The sequence below is a fragment of the Salvia miltiorrhiza genome, chromosome 1 (assembly GCF_028751815.1).
Source record: "Salvia miltiorrhiza cultivar Shanhuang (shh) chromosome 1, IMPLAD_Smil_shh, whole genome shotgun sequence".
Lineage (NCBI taxonomy): Eukaryota > Viridiplantae > Streptophyta > Magnoliopsida > Lamiales > Lamiaceae > Salvia > Salvia miltiorrhiza.
In genome coordinates, this window is record NC_080387.1 from 4,440,560 (window position 1) to 4,454,355 (window position 13,796).

The 13,796-nt window shown below is 41.0% G+C and overlaps 1 long non-coding RNA gene across 1 annotated transcript; it reads left to right on the forward strand.

The window, feature by feature from the left end:
* Positions 1–2,286: 2,286 nt before the first annotated feature.
* On the forward strand, positions 2,287–3,885 carry LOC131007328 (uncharacterized). Its single transcript, XR_009096033.1, has 2 exons — positions 2,287–2,557; positions 3,719–3,885. It is a non-coding gene; the product is annotated as an uncharacterized LOC131007328 (long non-coding RNA).
* Positions 3,886–13,796: the final 9,911 nt, after the last annotated feature.

Sequence of the window (13,796 nt, forward strand, 5' to 3'; positions counted from 1 at the left end):
TCTATTTTTCAATTGATGAAATGATGCCCGACTCTATTGGCCTATTACCCATTTAATTCAAATAAAGTTTAGTAGTTTCGACACATAGCCCATTTCTTATTCTCCCGGGAAATCGGGGCTGTCACAAATGGTATCAGAGCAAAAGTTCTTGGCTCTGAGACTGCTATTTCATTGATGATGAGTCTAGAATAGCATCTCTAGACTTCTAAGCTACACAGCAACCCTCAGCTCGCCTTCACACCGCTCTCAAGAAATAAAGGTACGCGATTTTAACAAATTTTACTTAAAGTGCGTACAAGTATTTAAAGTGGTTTTAAAAGTAAGAGTTCTTGTTAAAAGAAAATATTTCAGTTTGTTGTATTATTTTACAACTAGATTCCCAGAAAGATGTTATTTCGAGTTTTAGCTTGAATAACCAGAAAAGTTTTGTCATGTTTTTATGACCAGAAAGATTGTCATATATATATTTATATGACCAGAAAGTTCAGAAAGTTTGTCATGTTTTTATGACCAGCAAGATTGTCATATATATTTATATGACCAGAAAGTTTGTCATATTCATGACCAGAAAGTTGTCATATTTTTATGACCAGCATTTGAGCTTTGACTCCAGAATCAGTTATAACAGTAAGTGAAATTGTCATAATGATTTTTACGTCTTTATGACCAACAGCTATTAGTAGGCAGGCCTAGTTTGTCGCCTCAGTTATTAGTTCAGACAGGTGTAATTTTCTCGTAGTTAGAGAAATACACTAGATAGTAGCATGAGAATCTTATGAGATAGACTGCTAGCATGAAGTGCTATAGAAGAATCAAGAAAAACTTAGAGTGCTCAACGGAAACACGTAAACTTAGAATACTTGAATAGAAAGATAGAACGAAGGCAGACAGAACATAGAAAGACATCATACGAAGAGATAGAACATAGAAGTTTAGAATTTAGAAAGATAGATCATGAAAAGACAAAAGAGAAGAACAAGACACGAATGAACGAGCCGAAGATAAGTGGAATGATGCATGAATGGTTTCACGCATTCTACAAGTATGGAAGACTCAAGGACTTCACAAAGAACGTTTGACATGTGTTATCTTTCAACTAACGGACGAGGCCGATTATTGGTGGGAATCAGTGCAGAGGACTTTAGCGCCACGACAATGGGAAGGGTATACGTGGGAAAATTTCAAAGAAGAATTGTACGAGAAGTATATTCCTCAGAGTTATCGAATCAAGAAATAATCGGAATTCTGGAATATTCAACAAGATAATAAATCTGTCACTGAGTACGATAGATTGTTCGTCCAGATATCATGCTACGCTCCACATTTGGTGGATTCGGAGGAGGAAAAAAATCCGAGAAGTTCAAGCGAGGTCTACGACACGAGATAGGAATGCCCCTGATAATAAGCGTGCAAACAACAATAACAAACGGAAAAGAGCATGGCAAGGAACTGATCAACAAATGCAGCAAAACCAACAAGAAGAGCGAAACGACCAGCAACAAGTACCGTTTTGCCATAATTGCCACAAAAATCACTTCGAAATTTGCAAAGCTGGGAGCGACGCTTGCTACAAGTGTGGACAAAATGGTCACTTTGCTCGACAATGCCCAGGAACACCACAAGGACGTCAGAATAATGAAAGAAATCGAGGCCAGAGGCCACTTCAACTAGCAAGAGCATATGCACTTAATCAGCAGCAAGAAGCTCAGGCACCAGAAGATGTAGAGGATACGGCCATATAGAACTGACGTACTAGAATAAGTGAAGTTCGTAGTAGTAGAAAGTATTTTAGCAATAAGCTATCCTTTGGGATAACATTTTAGAATTTGAAAGCAGGCATGTTGTTCAAGTAGAATCACTATGAAGTAGAATGAGTATATGATAGCTATAAGCTGAGAATGACACTTAGAAGTTCGAAATTTCGAGGACGAAATTTTTTTAAGGAGGGAGGGTTGTAATACCCCGAATTTTCCTTAATATGATTTTAGAAGAATTTTTGGAATTTAGAAATACATTGATTCGCACCCCGGAGAAAAATTGTTTTAATTCCAACAATTATTGGTTGAAGTTTTAAAGCAAATTGAGCTTAATTATATAGATTGTTTTAATCATTTGAATTAGCATATTAATCCATTTTGAATTTCTGACAGGCATCCATTTAAAAGCCCAGCCCGTTAAAATCCAACAGCCATTTGGCCCATTTCATAATTTCCTCCTCTCCAAGCAAGCTACAGTATGTTTTGGTTTTAAAATTTAGATTCAAGGTGGTGGGGGTTTCTCCACGTCGTCTTTTCCCCTCAATAAAAGGGGCTCCATTAGTTACCCAATTCTTCACCCCTTAACACGTGATTTTTTTTCCCACCTTCCATCTTCTTCCCTGTTATGCAAATTTTTTATTTTACTACATCATCAAGTTCTTCATGACCGAGAGCATCTATTCACAAAAAAAAAAAAAGAAAGCTTGTACTTCTTCCTGTTATTAACACACCCCATAACTCAGCTTCAGCTGAAATCCTTTCTCATTCACAATTTGGAGGAACCAATTTATTTTCAAGAGGTAAACCAACTCACACACACTCAATAATCAGTCATTCATTTCACAAAGAAGATCATCACCGATGACATAGACATAATTTGATTTGCATATCATACACATATGCATTTTCTGCAAATTGATAATCAAAGCTTTTTAAAGGGAATAAGCTATCTTTTACATGTATATGTTGGTGTGTGTACTGCTGTGTGCGTGGGTTTTAGAGGGGCCGTGTCGTCGTCCGATATTGAGGGAAAACGGAGGAGGCAGAGGGGATTGGCGACGGCGGCGGTGGCCTGATGCTCCTGCTGCCCGTCGATCCAGAGAAAGAGAGGGGGGTGGACGGTGAAGGGAAGAGAGACGGCGGCCTCGGCCTTTGAGGTCGATCGGTGGTAGCTGATGGCTGCTGCCGTTCGTCTCTCAAGGAGAGGGGCGGGGCGCCGATGAGTTGAAGAATCAGAGGAGGAGGGAGGCGGCGATGGCGGCGGTCCGGCTGACTGCTGCTGTCGGCTGAAGCAGATGGGGCGGTTCCAGCGGTAACCTCGCCGGAAATCGTAGGAAAGAGGACCTAGGGTTGCGGATTTGGGAATTTTTGGTGAGGGAGGAGATGAGGGGGACGAGCAAGGGAGGGACATGCGAGGGAGACAGAGGGGTGGTACAGTGGCGGTGGTGGCTGGCGGCGACAGAGCCGCCGAGATTGAAGGGAAGGGAGACGGTGGCGTGAGGCGAGGAAAGGAGAGAGACCGAATGGAAGAGTGAGAGAGTGTGTCTGTGTGTGTGCGTTGAGAAAAAGGAGAAGAAAGGAGAGATTGAAGAAGTTGAGTTGGGCTCCAGCTTTGGGCCCTACAATTAGTGGGCTGCATTTTTATAACTTGGGCTTCATGCATATATTTCTATTGGGCTGCATGTTAATTTGTTTGGTTATATGTTTTTATTAAAAAGTTAAAGTCTTACAAATGTTTGTAAGCAAAATATTTTTAAGTAGATTTATGCTCAAGATGAGTTTTTAAAGCAAAAGCCGAGCAAGGGTATTATTGAAACCCTTAGCCAAGAAAAATGATTTCAAGTTTTATGTTGAATTTATGAAAACCCGGGTGTTGCGAATCTAGTTAGAAATGATGACAAGTCATGAAGGTTAAGCTTGATTTTAGGACTATGAGTTTAAGTTGAGAACTTATCTTGTAGGTCCTACAAACGAGGATATTTAGGCTCTTGATCAGCTGAGTTATATTGTTTGGATTTTCTCCAAATCAGGTGAGGCTTTATTTACGAAATGTATGTTTGAGCTAATAAGCTCGGTTTTATGTAAAGTTAAAGTTGATGGTTCATGCTTAAAATGTTTTTGCTCTCTATTGGTTACTGCTTCTACCAGAACATTGTTGGCTCCGCCAACCAGAACATTGTTAGCTCTGCTAACCAGAATTGTGTACGTACACCAGAACCTGTTGTCTCGAGAGATCGGTGACAACCAGTTGTAGATAGCATGCCCAATAGATGGCCAGGAAAATATGAGCTCGGATTATTTTAGTATGCATGGAATGACTCACTTTAAAAACATTCTGTGTTATACTGTTTAAGGCATGAATTATCTTTTTCAGTAAATGATTTTTAAAATGTTTTTAAATGGCATCAACCCACTGAGTACACTAGTACTCAGCCCTGCAATTGTTTTCAAAACCTTTTGCAGATTGAGCAGCTGGTGGTGACGTGCGAAGCTGAGGAAAGGTTGTTGCTGTAATATTGAAGAACACTCTGTTTTACTTCCGCTGAAATAAATTCACTTGGTGAATATAATCTTATGCCTAACTATACTCTAAATCGTTTTGATCTGGATTCCATTTTCCATCGTTTTCCCAAGTGATTGTTATTCTGCATATATATATTATATGCCTAATATGAAATGTTGTTTTGGGCTCAGACCTTCGAACTTTCGATCCTGTTAGGGAGAACAATTATATCATAATATCATGCTTATTACCTTTGGAATATGATCTATTTTTCAATTGATGAAATGATGCCCGACTCTATTGGCCTATTACCCATTTAATTCAAATAAAGTTTAGTAGTTTCGACACATAGCCCATTTCTTATTCTCCCGGGAAATCGGGGCTGTCACAACATTACAATTTAAACACTAATATTTATACAAATTAGAAAAAGGAGTAGAACTAGGTGATGAATTGTAGAAGATAAAGAAACAACGAAATTATAGAAGAAGAAAACAAGAATTTTAAACGAATAGCGTTGAGAATTGCAGAGAAAACGGAGAAGAAGCGGCTATGATTTTAAAAAAAAAAAATGAATTTGATTCATAAGAAAATATTCAATATATATCTCAAATTAAAGATAATGGCAAAATCTTTAATTTGATACAAGAATAATAAAAAATAGATAAGTGAGTTCGAAATTTTAGTTCTACTATTTTGAAATATGAAAATTCCATTGTGTCACTCTTTTCTGTGAATTGACCGATGGAGAACGTAATAGCATAAGAGAAGAACACTTTGACAGTATAGCCATGGTCAAGCAATATGCGGGAACTGTCGAGGCTTCCATGGATGACTGGAACTGTTGTAGCTGAAGAAATTGGTATTTACTGATTAGATGAGTGAGAGGAAGTAGAATGGAGTTGCGCCTCCGTGGGATTAGGTTTAGAGATTCATTCATTTATCTTGCTTTTATTGGATAAGATAATTGGCTTGCAACTAAAGTGTAGATTCAATTTTTTGGGATTCTATTTTATAACAATTTTTTAGATGGGTTAATGGTAGAGAATACCCATTCTCAAAGATAAAACCAATAAAATACCCACACAAACTAAAACATATAAATAATACCAATTTTTTGAAAAACTTGACACTTATACCCTTTCAGAAAATTTTTTCTTCCAAACAAGGCCCAGAAGCAAGGCCGTCGACGGCAAGCGTTCGGAGTCGTGCTTCCGCCATAAATACCAGGGCTTGAGCTCAATTTTGCAGGTGGATTGAGTGTCTCTATCACTGGCACCATCGACAGAGGATGAGGTGCGCCACTACGAGGTGAGGCACGGCGACGCAGAGGCGCACCGAGGCGAGGCGTCGCGACGAAGGCAGATGTGGGAGAAGGGGGGAAGCGGTGGAGAGAGAGAGAGAGAGAGAGAAGAGGGCGATGCGGCTGGGTAGAAGAGAGGCTAGGCGACTGAGGTGGGAGACAGCGGGCAGAGGCACTGAAGGTAGAGGTGCGGAGGCGCGGTGGAGAGAGAGAGAGATAGAGAGATAGAGAAAGAAAAGAGACACAACCTACTATTTGGGTGGGGGGGGGGGGGGAGGGAGGGAACTTGCCTGGAAATTTCTTTTTCTTTAAGGGTACAAATATCAAGTTTTTGAAAAAAATAGTACTCCCTCCGTCCCAAACGAAATGTCCTGTTTTCCTTTTTGGGCTGTCCCAAACGAAATGTCCTGCTTCCTTTTTGGCAATACACTCTCTCTTTATACTTAATATTTAAATAATTTCCACCAACCCACTTTATCTACTTTATACACATTTCTTAATCTCCGTGCTAAAAAGAAATAGGACATTTCGTTTAGGACGGAAGGAGTATAATTTATATGTTTTAGTTTATGTGGGCATTTTTTTGTTTTTATCTTTGGAAATGGGTATTCTCTACCATTAACCCTTTATTTTATATGTAGAGAAAAAGCTATTTTTCAGTTTAATTTATTCATCCAAATCTATACACATACAAATTTAACGATTTTACTTGATATGTTAAAGTTTTAAATTTAGAGTTCAAGCAAATACATGATATGCTGATTATTTTACTATAATGAACATACAAAATAGACTGTTTATTATAATATTTAATCGAAAATCATTTTCTATAATGAAATTCTACATTATTATTATTATTATTATTATTATTATTATTATTATTATTATTTGTTTTACTTTGTTTGTTGTTGTTGTTGTTATTCTTATGTGACACTCACTAAATTTAATACTATACTAATTGAGTTAGTAATATTTTTGTTGAAGAATATAAATTATATAAATGATAGTGAATTAAGATATATCCAGTATTGATTGATTTCAGGCATATTCTAACTATTATGTTAACTTGAAAAGGAATAGATTTATGTATATTAGATACTCCCTCCGTCCCAAAAGAGTGTGCATCACTTTTGGTGGTAAGAGTTTTAATAAAATGCTAGATGAATATATTGGGAGTTGAAAAAGTGATTCACTTTATTATAAAATAAGAGTAAAACATAAGGAGTTAGTGGTGAGATAGTGTCTAAAAATGACAAATGCACACTCTTGTGGGATGTTCCAAAATAGAAATAAGAGCATACTTTTATAGGACGAAGAGACGAAGAGAGTATTATTTTAATATTTAACTTTTATGTTATAATAACTCTAAATTGACTCTATGCATTGTGGGATCACATGTTCAAATTGACTATATGCATTGTGGGATCGTGGATGATACTAGCAAAAAATGTGCCTATTTTGTTGTGGAATAGTGAAAGGGTCAAAATTATTGTAATGCAATTAATTAATTTTTAAGCTATTAGATTGTTTAGGTGGGGATACAAATACATTGTTTTATCACTAATATTTTTGTTATATAATATATCATAGAATAGAATGGATTGTGTTATTAAAAACGCATAATTATTTTCTTAGTTTATAGCACAATGCTACGATAGAAATTCCAATTTTGACCGAGGCTTTAGCTGATCAATCTTTTTTATGGTGCTATTTTATCAAATAAGTATGTTTGAGGGGAGACACTTAGGTAAACTGATATATCCGATTTTATTTTATTGGAGTTTCAATTTTTCATTGATATTTGTAGAATTTGTAAGAATATAATTTGTTTTCCTATTGGCCAATTTAAAGTTAAAACTTCACTAATAATAAGGTGTAGTTAAGTAATGAGATAACCTTACAAAAAATAATTTTATGATTAACTCAATATAGTTATGTATACATATTAATATTTCTTCCATGCAACGTGAATGGTGTGTTTCGGAAAGAAAACAAAGGTTTCCATCGAATAAGAGTAAAATAAAAGAATAAAACCACCGCTCAAGTATATTATATGCATGATACAAATGCTTATAGTAAATATTGCCAGTAAAACTAAGAGTTTTAATTAAAATAGAAATTTATTAAAAAAGAAGAGAAAAAACCTAAACCCTTGAAAGCACAGAGAGCAGACTAAGGGCCGAGCCTCGTTAAAACCTCAGCGAGAGGAAAAAGAGTACTCGTCTAAAAAAGAAAAAGTGTTTAGAAGCTGAAGTGGGAGAATCTCAGAAGCTCCGGCCGTACCATTGCCCCTAGAAAATCCCGGCTTCACAACACAAGAGGAAACAAAAGGAAACAAAGAAACCAAAAGGGAGGGAAGAAACGAGCCGGCCTCATCGACGTCTGTCATAGAAGGATCCCCGGCCGGTAATACGCCGTCGCCGAGGCCCTCCTCCAGCCATCGAACAACCAAAGAAGAGGCGCCCACCAAGCAAAAAATCTCGGAAGAATCAGACGCCTCAAAACAACAAACAAGAACTGTCATAGAAAGAGCCCCGGCCGGTGATACGCCGTCGCCGAGGCCCTGAAATAAACATCCAAGAAGGCTCATTCTCTGCAGCATCCTCAAGAACCAGGTGGTGCGAGTTAAGAGGATCACAGCCGGTGATACGCCGTCGCCGAGATCACTCCCCTCATCGCACGAATAGAGGTCAGGAGAGATAGTCAAAACGGCCGGTGAGATGCCGTCGCCGAAGACTCGTCCATCCCAACCCCAGCCAACAATTTCCAGCCAAAAGTCCACGAGACACAGCCCCAAACAAGCCCCCCAACTGTTTGCGAAAAAGCCGCTGTAAGAACCTATCCGCCCACGACCATCCTTGACCATCAGAAGCAGCTGAAAACCAAGCCCAAACCTCCGCCTAACACTCCCCACAGCCTATCGCATCATGCTCGATACAAATAAGCATAAACCATCAAACAACCCGTAGTGACTGCCAACTGTTCGAAGAAAGGCCTGAACAGCCAACTGAGCAACCGAGCCCATCAATTACCTCACAATACGAACATGGCTATGGGAGGCCATATCTTTACGCACCGCAATAGAAATTTCATCAATTTCATGTGGCCACCACCCCTCCACACGATGTTGATTTGCCATAATATCAGCAGCCGCATTCTCTTCACGAAAAATGTGCGTCACCTTAAGCCTGAAAGATGACAAACACTTGAGGATAGATTTCCAAGCCGCTGCAAACCTCCAAGGAACATCAGACGAGCGTTTCTGCAGCAGGTTAACCACATAAATGGAGTCAGCCTCGATCCACAAATCAAGCCAGCCACGAGCATGGGCGATTTGAATTGCACTAATGATAGCCAGGAGTTCAGCTTCAAAAGCGAACCCAACTCCACCCTTATAGTGAAAGCACCCACGAACCACATTCCAATTGTCACGGAAGACACCCCCCGCAGCAATGAGACCCGGCGCTCCAGCCGCCGATCCGTCAGTATTAACTTTAATCCAAGGCGGAGAAGGCGTCGACCAGTAAACATTTACAAAATCCGGGGGAGGAGAAGGCCTCGATCTAACACCAATATGTCGAAGAATGAGGTAGTCTTTCCAGTTGTTATCTATATGGCCAAGCTTCTGAAAATTATTATCCATGTCATTAAAAGCCACCTTAATCGTGTGAAGAATACGGGAAGCTTCAAAACGCTGATTATCATGAATACATCTGTTCCGTTGCATCCAAACCGCCCACAAGAGCGTGATGATCCCAGCTTTCCAGAAGCTTGTAGTAAGGGAGCTAAGCTTATAGTTCCAAGCTTCAGCCAAAAAATTGTGAATACCAATCGCATCCAACCCTTGTTGATAATGGAACCAATCCAAAAACGAAATCCAGACATCTCTCACCCGGTTACAGCTCCAGAAAAGGTGATCAAGAGTTTCAGCCGCTTCATAACAGATCGGACAAAAATTAGGCGTAATCATGCCCTGTCGAATAAGACGATCGCAGGTGGGCATACGGTTGTGTAACACTCTCCAACAAACCAACGACCTTCTAACCGGGATGAAAATTTCCCAAAGCCAAGTCCCCCAAGAGACGCTGGGAAAACGACTGCAATGATTCTTAAAGGCCAGAGCCGCCGTGACGTTTCCATGCAAAGAAGGCTTCGAGAAACGTACATCTTTCTCCTCCCCCAAAGGAAGCAACAAAATGTCACAAACCACTTCTGGAAAATTGTTAATAAAGGCCTGCATAAAGTGCCACACGCCATTATGGAAATAGTCCGCCACCGACTGTTGACAAAACGGGGCCATAAACGGAGGAATGTTACATCTGCTAGCAAGGCTGTAGCCGAGCCAGTCGTCATGCCAGAAAGATGTAGTCAAGCCATCCCCTATATGGGTGTAAGTATTACCAACGAGGTCGTCAATTTCCCCTTTTAAACCCAACCAGATCGAAGAAGGAGCAATCCACTCTTTTTTACCACAAAAGCAATCAAGATAGCGATCCCGAATAATGTCGAAGCCAAAATCCCGCCCCTGAATTAACTTCCACGCCCTTTTCATCAAGAAACACTTATTAAGCAACTTGAAGGAATGAAGACCGAGGCCACCTTCATGCTTCGGAGCACAAACCCGGGCCCAGCTAACCGGACAAGAGGCCGTTTTTTTAATGTTTCCTGTCCAAAGGAAATTGCGACAACAGGTATCAAGATCATCGAGCAGGGAACGAGGCCACTTGTATATCATCATAGAGTGAGTGAGTGAGCTCTGAATAACCGATTGAATCAAGCAGAGCCTACCCGCCATTGAGAGATGAAGCCCCTTCCAGCGTGCAAACTTATTCAGAATTTTATCATGTATGGCACGGAGATGAGAAGCCCGCGCCCGCCCCTGAAAAATGGGAACACCAAGATAATTGAAGGGAAATCTACCAGGCTCAAACCTGAGGATGCCCTCAATCGACCTCTTAGTAGAAGACGGGACCTTGTCCGTAAAGAAAATATGAGATTTTTCTTGACTCACAAGCTGACCTGAAACAGAGCCATAAAAATCCAAAATTTTCCAAAGAGTGTGAGCATTGTTAATGGTAGCCTTGCAAAAGACCAGAATATCGTCAGCGTAAAGAAGGTGAGTGGTGAAACTCTTCCTTCTGCTCCAAGACATCGGCACCAAATGGCCAGAATTCACACAATTGCTGAAAAGAGTACTCAACACGTCTTCCACAATGCCGAATAAAATAGGCGAGAGGGGATCCCCTTGCCGAACACCACGAGAGTAGGCGAAGTAGCCATGAAGCTGTCCATTATATAAGATGGATATACGAGCAGAGTGGAGAATGACTTCAATCCAGCGGATAAAATTGTTGTGGAAACCCGCGACTCGCAGAACGTTAATCAAGAAACTCCAATTCAGGGTGTCAAACGCTTTCTTGATGTCAATTTTACACGCCATATTCTGACCTTTACCAGTGCGACGCATGCAATTAAAACCCTCAGAGCCCAAAGTAATGCAGTCGTGTATCGAACGACCACTTATGAAGCCAAATTGCTGAGGAGAAACAATAGAAGGTGCCACCTGGTTCAGACGAGAAGCCAACACCTTGGAGACAATCTTGAAGAGGAAGTTGGATAAAACAATAGGCCTGAGATCTGCAACCGAACGCACCACATCCTTCTTTGGGATCAGAACAAGAGTATTCGAGTTACAACCTTGGGGCAAATAACTATGCCGAAAGAAAGTCTGGACCGCCTCCCAAATATCACTCTTGATAATTTGCCAGCAACTTTGGTAAAATTTTCCAGAAAATTCGTCAGGGCCCGGAGAACTATTCGAATCCATAGCAAAGACCGCCGCAGTGATTTCCTCTTCATCCGGCAAGCGAACCAAAAGATTGTTTTGAAGGTCGGAAATAGAGCTGTCGATGACCGCTTCAACCGCCACAATGTCTTCCAGACCATGATGATCAGCATTGAACAGGGTAGAAAAATAATCTACAATATGATTGCCAATCTGAGTTTGATCAAACACCAGTTCACCATTAACTTCGAGGTGAGAAATAATGTGAGGCTTTTTCCTGTACTTAAGCATGGCATGGAAGAAATTAGTATTTCTATCTCCATCCTTCAACCACGAAATACGACTCTTCTGCTGTAGAAGAGAGTTTTTACGGCAAAGGGCTGTATTAATCCTTGCTTGCGCAACAACCTCCTTATCGAAAAGATACTCCGTATAGCCATCCGAGGGAATCTGCATTTGAATATCTAAAAGCTCCTGCTGCGTGTTCATAAGCATGGTGTCTACATTACCAAAGGTGCTTTTGTTCCAGTTCCTGAGCTCCTGCCTCAAACGTTTGAGTTTCGCCATGACTTTGTAAATTGGACAAGCAATATCCATCTCTAACTCCCAAGAGTTTTCGACAGTTTGCAAGAAGTCGGGGTGAAGAGTCCACATATCCAGAAATCTGAAAAATTTATTCCTCCTCGGAGCGTCAATGCTACAATGAAGAATCAACGGGGAATGATCCGACGTATTTCTAGGAAGGATCTGGGAATAAATGTTCTGCCAAAGCGCCGCAAAATCCTCAGAAAAAAGAGCCCTGTCCAAAATGGATTCCACATGACTTGGCATAAAACGACGGCCAGACCACGTAAAACGAAGGCCAATCGAAGGCGCCTCGATGAAGCCACTAGCATCAATGAATCAGAAAACTCCGTACAAGCAGTAGCGTTAGGGAGGCAGTCACTACTTCTTTCATGAGCTCCCTTGACCGCATTAAAATCGCCCAGCATGATGGCATTACCCGTCAAGTGAGTAAGAAGATCGATCCATAACTGACATCTATTCGTGTAGTCATTATCGCCATGGACAACTGCCACTTTGAAGCTATGGTTGGACCAAATGCAGTTCATGATAATCACCTGGCCAGATGAAAAAATGATATCTGTAACCATGGAAGGATGCGAAAAAACCCAAATGTTAGATCGCATGTTAACACGAGAATTTTGAAAACAAGGCACAAGATTAAGACTTCTCCAAAACCGTGTGCTGGTTTTATGAAAATCCGACTTGGGCTCAATAATCCCAACAATCACCGGAGCAAAAGTACTACAATGCTCCGTTAAAACTCGCTTGGATTCGTCCGAAATGCCCCGGACGTTCCAGACGAGAACATTCATTAGTACGAATGAGAAGTCGTGGGCGGGTTTTCCCCCGCTTCCACTTCCGCTGCCCAAGATTTGGCAGCCACGCTGTTCATGATCCGGTCACTTGGGGAGCTCCCAGAAGTAATGACAAAAGCCCTTGGTTTATTTCCCGCCTCCCAAGCCTGGTACAGCTTGTTTTTGATATACTCTTCTGACTGCTGGTTTGGTTTTTGATCCACCGACTTACGGAGCCTATTCTTAATGCTGTCCTCTCCGCGATTAGCGTTTTTCTTGGTCGCGAAGTCCTTTGGAGGCCTACCGCGTTTCTTGACTTGAACCTCGGCGCTTTGAGTTTCCTCCGTTAAACGCTGTTCAACCAAGGAATTCTCCTTTGCTTGATCAACCAAGGAGTTCCCTCTTGCTTGATCGTGAGTATGTGTAGTATCAGTCGAAGCCTTTTCCGAAACGGCATGCCGATCCTCCAGCTCCTCTTCTGAGCTAATTTCTTCCACAATGCCTTCCAAAAACTCCTCCTTCTCATTCACCGGGGTGGGAATGACCTGCAAATCCAAAATCCGTTTCCCATCCTCTCTTTCCTGAGAAATACCCTGCTCGACCGGCTCCCTGCCTCTCTTTCCAGATGGAGAACCATCAGCCTGTCCCTTTCTCCCCTCCACAGCATTATCCTGTGCCGGAATCTTAAATGAATTTCCAGTAGCAACCTGTGTTTGTTGAACATTCTGGACTTCTTTGTTTTCCGTAGGCCGACGCTTTATTTGTTGCCAATTATTATCATTGGTCGCTTTGCCTTTGTCGAAGTCCTTCTTCTCTTCTTCTTTGTTCTGCCGCTTTACTTTTTTGCATTTATCAAGCGAGTGGCCAGTGATTTTGCACTTCGTACAATAATCTGGCAGTTGCTCGAAGTCAAATTCCACATGAAAAGATCTCTCATCCCCATCAACCAAAAGAGCTTCTGGTAAAGGCCTAGAAAGGTCAATCTCGAGAAGAATTCTCGCGAAGTGCCCTACTTCTCCTTGCGCAGAGACATTATCAACCCTTATAGGAGTGCCCAAGGCACGACCAATGCCGGTAATAACATCTA